Source organism: Chenopodium quinoa, unplaced genomic scaffold, assembly GCF_001683475.1.
Source record: "Chenopodium quinoa cultivar QQ74 unplaced genomic scaffold, ASM168347v1, whole genome shotgun sequence".
Classification (NCBI taxonomy): domain Eukaryota; kingdom Viridiplantae; phylum Streptophyta; class Magnoliopsida; order Caryophyllales; family Amaranthaceae; genus Chenopodium; species Chenopodium quinoa.
The window spans coordinates 1,708,178-1,719,919 of record NW_018745584.1 but is presented as its reverse complement, the minus strand read 5'-3'; the positions used below and the strand labels follow the sequence as shown (position 1 = coordinate 1,719,919).

The following is an 11,742-nucleotide window of genomic DNA, read 5'->3' as shown; positions in this document are numbered from 1 at the left end:
AATTTTGGGATGATATTTGAAAATATCAATGTTAATCTCGGGACTATGGCTAGTGCATGGTCTAAAGCGGAAGAAAGGGAGCAAAGGATGGATGAAAAAGTGAACAAGGCTTTGGACGAGGTGATGAAGTTAGATGGCATTTCTCCATCCGAGGCTTTAGAGGTTTCTACAATTCTCATGGCGGAAGAACATAAGCTCCGTATCTTCTATCAAGCTCCAACTACTATGAAGAAACAATATGCGATTGATCTTCTTAAGAAGAAGTAGACAGTTTTATCCTAAGTTGTTATGGCGTTAATGTTTCAACAGATTTTGAATACTTTTTATTTTTATTTTTATTTTTTATGAATGCAAGAATTTCAATGCTTTTGTAATCAATAATTTATGTGACTTTGCCTATATCTAATATTTGACATATTATGGTAATTAGTGGTGTTCTACATTGCATTATGTGTAGCAAAAGTTAGCAAAGACAACAAAAAATATAAGGAAAGCTATTTGTTTTCAAGTTATCTATGCCAAACAAGAGGAAACGGATTGGTTGTAAACGTTTACGTTTCCTTAGTAATACCAAACAACTAGTAAGGATAACACTATATATTACCCTTTCCCCTCCTAATTTTGTTTCCATTCCCTTACATTTACTAATTTGCTACCAAATGCCCCTTAGAGAGTACGAGTACTAGATTTGCCATATCCCTTTGTCACATCCAATCACTCCCTCCAACGTTTCTCATTGAGATCACGGTCCATCAGCGTTATATATATGTTATGTAGTAAAAGCATTGTGTATTGAAATCTGTTCATCAAAAGTTGTTATTCAACCTTGGTGTCAGATAAAATCGCATGATAGAAATTAATTTGAGGATTTTTATCGAAAATAAGTGACTTCAAAAGAGACTTCAAATGCCTCAATCCACAGCTTTTGGGAGTACTTGATGTAATAACAATACCAAAGTATAACAAGTTACACCGCATTTAAAAATGCTTTAAACTCGAGCTATTCAAGGAATATATTCATATGTACAACAAATTGTCTTACAGAATTCCACACAGATTATAAAAACAAGAGATATAAATGATCAAGAGCAACATTTCTCAGCCATGGATGATGTACAAGATAAAATTATGCAAACATTGACGTCTGCAAGCCTGATATACAAGAATCTTTACAGCTTCAACCACTTTGCATGTCTTTTCATGCAAATATATCCTTGGCAGCTTTGCTAAACATGTGTTGGACCTGTATATGGATGTAAAAAAAAGAGTGATCCATATTATATTTGTGAGCCAAGAAAGAGGGCTTTACATATTAATCAAGAGAAACAAAAAAATAACAATGTATTAATATTAACCTGCTTTGATGAAAGACCAATTTTCTCCAGATCATTCAGCTGTAACAAATGGTAAAAATACTGAATTTGTTGAAATTCTCAAAGCAATGAAGAAAACAACTATATCAAATTTGAAGATCTTTTTACCGATTTCAATGGACTGGATTCTCTAAGCTCGATGATGTACTCCGCCCTCTTTACTCCAATGCCCTGAATTCATACAAATTAAACAAAAACATATCCACTTTGTTCAGAAAACCACGAGAACATATTGTTAATTAAGAATCTTAAATGTACACATACCTTCAGTTCCACAAGTTCCTCCCTACCAGGTAATTGAAAATAAAAATGGTCAAACATCTACAAGACTAAAACTGGCAAAAATTTTAAATTCAAGAATAAGATTCTGGATAGCAGTACCTTGTTGCAGTATTGAGGAAATCAATATACTCCTGGGCTAAATAGCTCTGAAAAACATGAAATAGTATTCTTGGTTTAGCAAAGTTAATGATACATCTGCAGAGTATGTAGAACTGATATAGCTCTAGTACCTTCATATTAGAGCTACGTGCATTAAATTTATCTAGTGGAGTGCCAAAATCTTGAAACTTTTCACGAGTCACAACAAAAGGAGTTTTTGGAGCACTCGACTCAAATAGTAGTGAGAGCACGTTGTCTCTTGATGAAACTTCCTCGACTGGCAGTCTAGTTATATTGGAATCAACCGGGGAAAGAGCTTTCCTCAGTGGACTCTGACATGCTATTTTTTTTGGGCCTGTTAGGCGGTGATTGAATCAAGTTTGCTCTAATATTTGCCCTTTCATCATCCTCTAGAAGCTCATCTGTAGTCAATGTGTACTAAAATTCATTCTTCTGAGCAGAAAAATAATACTGAAAAGCAAAAAAAGATATATATTGAAGTTGACGATAATCAAGCACAAGAATAGTACCAGGCAAACAGGTTGTTGATTCAAAACTGGTTGAATTCATCATTGATTGATGTATACTATCCTCAGCAACAGGGTCCTTCAGCTGTCAGATAAATTGTAATTACTTGAAAGCTATAGAGAATTATAATATGTAATACATAATTTAAAACCTAACACTTGCATTGAATTTGTGATAAACCGAGGACTTGAGCAGACCTCATAAAAGACACAGTGAGAGTCCTCAAGTTTTTTGTAGTGTTGATTTGTTGTTGAACTGCCTATCTTCAAGCACTGTCAGAACTTCTGTTTCATTCAGGCTTAAGTCTTTCAAACCCTCTAATTCATGAACACAAACACTCTGCAATAACTGTGCAGATGTGTAAATGAAGTAAATGAGTATTTAGCTGAAAAAATTGGTTCCAATCTTACTGCATTTTGCATATGCAGAGAAGAGGATGAAAATATATAAATTGAATTGGAAGTAATAAATTTTCATATGGAATACTCACATCAACTTTGCAAGATTCAGATGCAGCTTCAGGGGCAAACAATTTCCTTTGAGGCACAGACAAGAAACTGAACAATAAAACATGCAAATTAGCAAGACATTTCGACATAGTGATTAAACACTCAGTTAAAAAAGGCATCCTATCAACTTCACCTGTCTTTCACAGTGACACCTTGATTTGCAACTTTTGCCTTTGAAGAGCTATGTGGTGGTACTGCTTGTTTCTTCATAGAACTAATGCTACCAGGGGACTTAAGGAAAAAGGGAGAACCAAATGCTATCTTTCTTTGAGAACTCTTTGCCTTTCCTTTAGATTCAAGCCATGATTGCAACTTTGCTTCTATATCAATCTTTACCTTTGGGGTTTCTTGTTTTTGTGCTTTGGAAATTACATTGGAGACATGTCGAGAGCGAGCTGCTAGGCTAACAGTATGGACTGCCTCTTGATAAGCACGTGGATTCTGCCGCAAATTAAAAAGAGCAATCAAAATATGCTATCATTAAATCAATTAACGACTACATATGTAACAAATCCATAATATATCCCACCAATGGTTAGATTTGACCGAGTCCAGAAAGTTGCAGCCTTGCATACAAAAATCATTTTCTACAATTAAAACTCAAACAGAAATTGTATTCACAGACTCTAAACATTATTTTGTTATTCAGCTCCATACCAGACAAGCTACCATCAGTGCACGACTTGTCCCCCCAAGAGAATCCTGCAGTATGCGAGTCAACTTGGTCTCTCTATATGGAACCCGGGGCTTGTTGTTATTCAAAGCATATATGACATTCGATAAAGCAAACAGTGACTGATTGATCTTAGCACTCTCTTGCAACCTGGTTCCTTCATTACCAGACCTTCTGTTGTCTTCATTACCTGATAGAAAAATCACATACATTTAAAAATAGAGGAAAATCAATCACACACAAATGATATACTTCATTATAGTTCTTTGACCTGCTAAATCTATAAGGTTCAGCTTCCCAGTAATGCTGATCTCCAGTCCTTGATCAAAAGGTTTAGAAACTGTGATTACAAGCACTCCATGGCTCCTACTCGAAACATCATTGAGACCAGTATGAGCAACTTTACGTCTTTGGATGCCACGAGCAAACACATCATGGAACTCGGACATTGAAGACACCAAGACTCGAGACAGTCCTCTTAGGTGGATTTGCCCCTCTTTATCATCTAACACTGAGATCTCGTTTTCTTTGAGCTCCAAGAGATCATAGCACTTATCTAGATACACTTCATAATATGATATCTCGACAATGTTTCCTGTAGCTTGGCACATGGATAAAACTGTTGACATGGCTAGTGGCATAAGTCCTGGTTTCGTATCAGTCCCCTGCACCAAATTCCGACAAATGTAATTCCAATAAAAGGACATAGGAATGCTTGAGCCTACTTATCTTGATAGTTTTTGTGTGTTTGGGACACTGGAAAGCTAGAAAAACTATCACACTTCATCTTATTTACATTATAAAAAAGTTCATAAAGCATTCATATCGTTTACAAGTTGATTGAGAATAAAGAAACTAGAAAAAATAATATGATAAATTTTCACAATAATGAGCAACACTGGCACATGATGACTATTATAATAGTTTAATTTCATTATGTCATCTTTTCAATTTCCCAAAAACATAACATTAACATATCAGTTCTCTTTCTAAGTTTACACTCCGTGTACTATGATCATAAAAAAAACATACAGTAAAAAGTTTTAAATAGAAGTAATTAATCATGGCAAGTTATATAAATATCCCTCAAATCCCTGGTCCTATTAACTTTGGCCTAAACATCACTAAGCTCTAACAATGACATATATCTTTGCCTTCCTAATTAATGACCATCAATAAATTAAGTCTACACGTGCACCCACGAGTACCTAAAACAGAGCTCCACACAATATATTCATACATGAAGTAGACAAAGTCCCGCTCGTGTCCAAGCGTGAGGACGTGTTATAGGTACTCCCAAGTGCGTGAAATAATTTAGCATTCAACGAATTCAACACAAGCTATGTCTCAGGCGACATTTAATCAATGGTATATTCATTCTAAAAACCTAAATATTTTCTGGAAAAAAAATAACAAGCACAGAAATTGAGTACCTGCATAGTATAAGTCTTTCCACTACCAGTAGCACCATAAGCAAAGACAGTAGCATTGCACCCACGAAAAATCCCAGGAATTAACGGCTTCACTTCTTTTTCGAAAATCCTTACAACATTATCATCTTCTTCCCCAAAAAATCCATCCAACTTGTACCATTCTTGTCGACTGAAAGCATAATTTCAAGAATTATAACTTTATAAAATTCTCAGCAATAAAAAACTTGTCAAAATCCCAGTAAATTAAAAACCCTAACCTGGTTTCTTGATCTTTAAGTTGAATGGAAACTTCATGATTAGAATCCAACCCACCATTATCAGTCAAAGTCGAGACACATGGAACTGAAACTTCGTTATTTGATGCAATTTCATGAGAGAGAAACGGGCGTACTCGAACAATTACTCGAACTTTGGATACTTCGATGCTCGATTTTGCCGATTTTGCAGGGGTTAATGACTTCAAATTTCTCGCCATTAGAAGAAAACTTGAGCAAACAAAAATGAGACAAAAGAAATTTGAAGAGAAGAAAGATGAATGCCTGAGTTGAGAGAAGAAAACAGGTGACCGTTGGATGGATGTGGGTTTGAGTAAATGAGTGAGTGACTGAAATTTTGTGTTATTTTTCCGCCGAATTTGTTTAAGCCGGTGACCGTTTTGTTTTTCAAATGTAGGAGATCGCTTTTTTTTTTTTTTTTTTTTTTTAATTTATTTATTTTTGAATTAGAACTAGTTTTTGGCTATGCCCCGTGTATTAAAAAAAGTACTGTAGTTTTCTATCGAAGACTCACATGTACATGTGCACCTGAGGCAAATATTATAATTTGTCAACTAGTCAAATATCCTATATTGTTCTATAGTATTAGAAACTGTCTCTAGAATTACTGGTTTCAAAATATTGATAACCTTGCTAACGTAACAAAAACAAACAATAAGGAAGCTTCCCAAAGAAATTAAACAAGTAAGATTGCTTAAAGAAATGAGTAGATAAACATATGACAAAAGATACAGATGCTCTCTATTAATTAAATGATAAAGTCAGGTATACAATTGTATAAGTTGAAAGAAAGGTTATCTCCATGTTCATATAATTGGAAAAGATGAACGATCTTCAATACATGATAAGGAAAACTAGACTATCGCTTGACTATTAAGCCAAGGAAAAAAAACTAAAAAAGCTTAGAAAAAAGCTAAGAAATTGCAGTAACTATTTATAGATAAATTAGAGTGGTTATGGTTTACTTCAGTAACTGTTTTGCAGTTACACTTCTAGCTCCAACTCTCTTTTGAAATCAAATTGTCTTCTTTTGCCTCCAAGTCGGTCCTTTCTTCATCTTGGGCCTTTGATTAAATCCAGCCCACCTTTAGCTGCTACCATCGCCTGACCAAAGCCTTTAACATATTTATAAGGTTCATTTTACTTGCTCAATGGGTCAAAGTCAAGCAAGAAAAGTAAAAAATTTAATTTTTGGGTGTAACAAAGGCCCTCTAATTTGGATGGTTGATGGCATTTGAAACCAAATAAATTAGAACTTTCTTGCAAAAAGTTTCAGAACCATTGTATATGTTTAATTGCAAATGGAGAAAACACAGAGCATTAAACATTAACAACGGAAACTCCGGTTGGTCGAAAATCCGCCTCCGACGATCAAGTTAGAAAGTGTTCGGAGTAAAAAAGTGGAAAGTAAAAGTAGATCTTCTTTTATCCCAATATCAGGTGTTTTCTCTGATGTGAGAGAATTAATTTTGTTGTAATAAATTAACGTGTACGTGTCCCCAATATGGGGTAAATCTCCCTATTTATAGGGTCATTGGGATTTTTTCCCTTACCTAGGTCACTTCGACCTAGGATTGATGGGCTGCGCCGTTTTGTGGCTTTTTCGGGAATAGGGCCCTGAAGGCCGCCATTTCCTTTGGGGTATCTGTCTGCCACGTGGCATGCCCTGGTTGGTTCACTATGGACTCTCCCTATAGTGACACGTGTCACGCTCTGCTTGGTCCATGTGGCTGGGTAAAAATACCCAAATCATTTGCCCATCACAGAGGTGACATGGCGTGCCACGTGGTGCTTGTGACAGATGTCGCGCATGCATTGGTGACAAGTTTTTTACTGTTCACCTTCTGGGGTAATTTTAAGGTTTTGTATCCCAAATTTTTACCCCTATATGAATAATTTTCACCCCCTCACTTTCGCACGTTTACGAGAATTCTTTAAGAGAGAATCTTTGACTTTTGAGAAAATTTGTCTTTTTCTGAGAAAAACATCTACTGCCTGCACCTTGTCCCTCTGTTCCATAGTCGACCAAGATCTTTCAAGCGTCCCCAGTACCTTCATTCTAAAGGTAACTGCCTATTTTTTCTCTCTCGTTTTCTTTATTGTAGTTTTGTTTCCTTTCTTTAAAAATGGTTTCACAAACACACACGGCACGGCCTAGGATAGCAATCAGCCGGTCACCGGGGACGGCTGAATCTAGAACTAGAAGTGCCGACTTCCCCTTCTTGTCTCCCCTTTGCGAACTCCCCCGAATCCAACCGTCTCTATGTCTGTGCAGAACACTATGGCCATAACAAAGAGAACAACTAGGCAACAAAATCCGAACGACTCCTTTTGGGCACCTGTTAGTGAATTTTTTGACCTGCCGCCTGGCACTCCAAGTACCCTGATGACTCAATTTTACGAGTCGGGGGAGGAGTCAAGGAGCAATGCTTCTGGCTTTGTTTGTCAAGCCTCCCATTTGGACGTTAGGTCCGACAGTTCGGACGGTGAATTGGAGTCGTCTTCTTTTGATAGAGTCTCTGAAGGCTTTGATGAAAAGCGATCTTGGCTGGAGACGGCGAGGTAGTCCCTCTCTGTAGAGAGGGGTGAGGTATGGGCCTCTACCTCTGCCACTTGCCAAGAGCAATTTGCCGCCTATTATCACCGTGTCCTAAAAAGCAGGCGGAAAGTCATGCTTGATAAGGTGAAACAGTTTAGATCAAACCATGTCATGGGACATGGATACTTTATCAGCGTCCTTATTCGGAGGACACTGTTTTTTGGACGGAAGGGTCAAGCTACGGGGACGAGTGTTTTGGACGATATGAGGCGGCCATTCAGGCTGGTTTAAGGTTTCCTCTCCATCCAGCAGTGGAGAGGATTTTGGACGGATACCAGCTGGGTGTCTGGCAACTTGCCCCCAACTCTTGGGTGAACATCTTGGGGTTCATTGCCGCCAGTGAGATGCAGAATGTAGAGCCCAGCTTCGAGGCTTTTTCCAAGATGCACTAACTCAGTCGGACCCTAAAAGCAAGCGGATCTGGATGGTATACCCTTTCGAGCCATAAGGGTTATATGATGGCTGTCGGGAAGGAGTCCAAATGGAAGGACTGGAGGGGAAAGTTCTACATCATCTCCTCCTTCGACAAAGTGAAGAACAAAAATACAAACGGTGGAACCGGAATCCCCCTCTGCTGGGTCAAAAGGCTGAACTGTCGCCTGTCCCAAGGAGGGGCCGGGAGCAGATCTTGCAGCCAGGTCTCTTCAAGGTGACCATCCGGTCAGTGGAAGAGACTAGAGAGAAAGAGATTGTTCCTCACAGCTACATTCCCAATTATGAATGGTTAGCTGATGGAACTTACTTGGTCGCATGCGGGCTTAGCGTTGAGAGGCCTAGCGGTAGATGGACGAATGTGTTTTAATTGTTAGTAAAACTTAATCTTTGCTCAATTATCTTACTAACCATTTGACTTGTGATGAAGACAAATCCATGGAGAAGCTCTCTGCCTCCAAAAAGTCGGCTGCTAACTCAACCGCCTACTACCTCTCGCTCCTTCACAAACGAAAGTTGGATGACCTCGAGGCAGACAAGCCGCCCAAGGTAAGTTCTAATTTTATTTGAATTTCGCGTGTTCCACATTCGACCAAGATCTTTCAAGCGTCCTCAGTACCTTCATTCTAAAGGTAACCGCCTGTTTTTTCTCTCTCGTTTTCTTTATTTTAGTTTTGTTTCCTTTCTTTAAAAATGCACAAACACACACGGCACGGCCTAGGATAGCAATCAGTCGGTCACCGGGGACGGCAGAATCTAGAACTAGAAGTGTTGACTTCCCCTTTTTGTCTCCCTTTTGCGAACTTCCCCGAATCCAACCGTCTCTATGTCTGTGCAGAACACTATGGCCAAAACAAAGAGAACAACTAGGCAACAAAATCCGAACAACTCCTTTAGGGCACCTGTTACTGAATTGTCTGACCTGCCGCCTGGCACCCCAAGTACCCCTGATGACTTAATTTTACAAGTGTCGGGGAAGGAGTCAAGGAGCAATGCTTCTGGCTCTATTCGTAAAGCCTCCTATTTGGACGTTAGGTCCGATAGTTTGGACGGTGAATTGGAGCCGTCTTCTTCTAATAGAGTCTCTGAAGGCTCTGATGAAAAGCCTTGCCTCACAATTTTATTTGAATTTTAACTTCAATTGAGTTACTTTTCCCACCTGCTATTGACTCACTTTGGTTTTTATGTTTAGAGGGAATCAGGCAAGCCTGCATCCTCTTCTCATCCGGACCTGAAGCTACAAAAGCAAACGGTCGGCGACGTGAAAAGTCCTGGCAAGTCCAGGAAGTATGTGGCGCGCAAGCCACACCCTTCTCACCCTCTGAAGGATGACTCTCATCCCGCAACGGAGGGCAAATCTCCATCCATTCTCGAAGCTCTAAAGAAGTCGGACACCCAACGGGTGTCGAAGAGTGGCAAAAGTCCACTCGGCGCTGCTAGCTGCTCAGCAGCATGAGGGAGCAAACCCCCAAGGACCGGGAGGCTGCAAGCGGGAGAAAGTTTCCCAATGATAAGGAGGAGGCGGATGCTAGAGGTATCACCGCTTTAAACCCCTTGCCTTAACCTTGTAGGGTCAAATCTTATCAACAATCACCAAGTACTTCTGAAGACACCTAGTCTTTTGGCCGGACTTACGTCTTCTACTTACGCGGTGTTGAATGTGCAGATGCCAACATTAGGTCGGATCTTCAGCTATATGCGAAGAACATGCTGAGGGCTATGATAGGGAGACTGTCAGAGGAGTCGACACCTTCAACTTCGACGCCATCCCGGCCTTTCTTATTGAGGTATAATGACTTATAGTTTTTCTTTTGGTTTACCTTTCGGGCCGCTTGGTATTAATGAATTGTTTCTTACTGGATGCAGGCTATGCTGCGGGTGAACGAACTTAAAACGTCGTTCAATGAGAAGCAGAAAGAGGTAAAGGCTGCTAAAGACCGGGCCGCCTCTTCTCTAGATACGACCATGTTTGAGATTTCTCAAAATGAGATACTAACCATTAATATCCTGTATTCTATGGCGACGGCCAACCTGCAGGTCAAGGACAACTTGGATGCGGCCTAAAAGCAAGTGACTGAGTTGGAGGATGAGGTGAATAACCTCAAGGCCGAGCTTGAGCCACTTGAGGATGTTGACGCTGAAGCTGAGGGGCTGTGCAGTCATTGTGAGAGCCTAAAGAAAAAACTGCATAACCAGGAGGTTCAGCTGAGCAAGAAGTATATGGCCTGGGCTGAACAGGAGAAGGTGGCTCTAGTTAAGCAGATGATGGACGACTATGACACTCTCATGCAGATGACCTGGCACTCCCTCTTCCTAGACAATGAGTATAGTGGGTGGAAGCATTTATTTGAGGCGAATACCTTAGAGCTCAACGCCAAGCAGCTGAAGGAGTCAGAGGGAGAAGAGGAGTCATCCGACTCTTCTTACGAGGGGTCGTTTGGGTCCGATCAGGAGGAGAAGGAGATGGAAAAAGATAGGCAGCCGACTAGGGACAATGAGGATGCGACTACCAACACTGGAGAGCTCCCTCCTGATGATAATTAGCTTTTATGTCTTTCTGCGGCCAAGTGGCCATTTGTTATGCTTTTCCGGATTGCGTGCCGAGTAACTATGTATCTTTACCGACCAGGGGGTCGGGTAAATTAACATTTCTGCCGGTTGTACCGGTTAACAATTTCACCTTAGCCGACCGTAGGGTCGGCTTTATTTGTTAATGAATCATCCGACCATGAGGTCGATTTTATATCATAATGTGTTTTGCTTTATTATTTTTAAAGTCTTTGGATTTTCGTTATGCATAAATTTAGCTAAGCATTTAACTTGCCTTGTTTTATGCAAAAAAAATAAAAAAAATAAAAAATTGCTATACCGAATGTTCTTACCCTTGGACGGCTGTGTGCTTGGTTTCAAAGGTGAATTGCTTGACTTAGAAATTTTTGATACTTGAAGGAGTATGATTAATATCCAAGTCAATCAATCACTATGGTGATTGCCCCAAACTAAGCGAAAAGTCGTCCATTGAGCAGACGAGTAAACGTTTAGTAGCAGACGACCATTGACCGTATTAAGTATTTCTGAATGAGCAATATTTAGCTGCTAAGTTTTGGACTTAGCTTATATTTTTAAATTTGGCCGCTTGTGTTGCCCCTGAGTAATAACAGGCGTCTTAATGGTGTAAGCACCAAAATGAGTTCCTTTATCTAAATGAAATAATAGCCGGCTACCGGTTCTTATAGAACAGGCGGCAAACTTTAGCTATCTAGGTCTCATATAAGATTATTCAAGTCAAATAGCTACAAGCTTGTCTTTATCCAGACAGTCAGTTAGGCCGTTTGTTTTTGAGTTTATAGAGAAATGTACCACCCAAATGGGAGATGCTCTCTGCGGTAAATTCACCCGGATGGATGCGCCGGATGTCGTGCTTTTGTAGGAGGAAACGGTTGGTTTAGATTTCGCCGCTTGCACATTGGTAAGACGACTTCTGCGCCGTATACCATGATTAATGGGGTTTCGCCGATTGCCTCTTTTGCTATTGTTCT

General features: G+C 39.6%; 1 pseudogene; it reads right to left on the bottom strand.

Annotated features, from left to right (window-relative positions):
• Positions 1–1,177: 1,177 nt before the first annotated feature.
• On the bottom strand, positions 1,178–6,235 carry LOC110716424 (annotated as a pseudogene).
• Between the last annotated feature and the right edge of the window lie 5,507 nt (positions 6,236–11,742).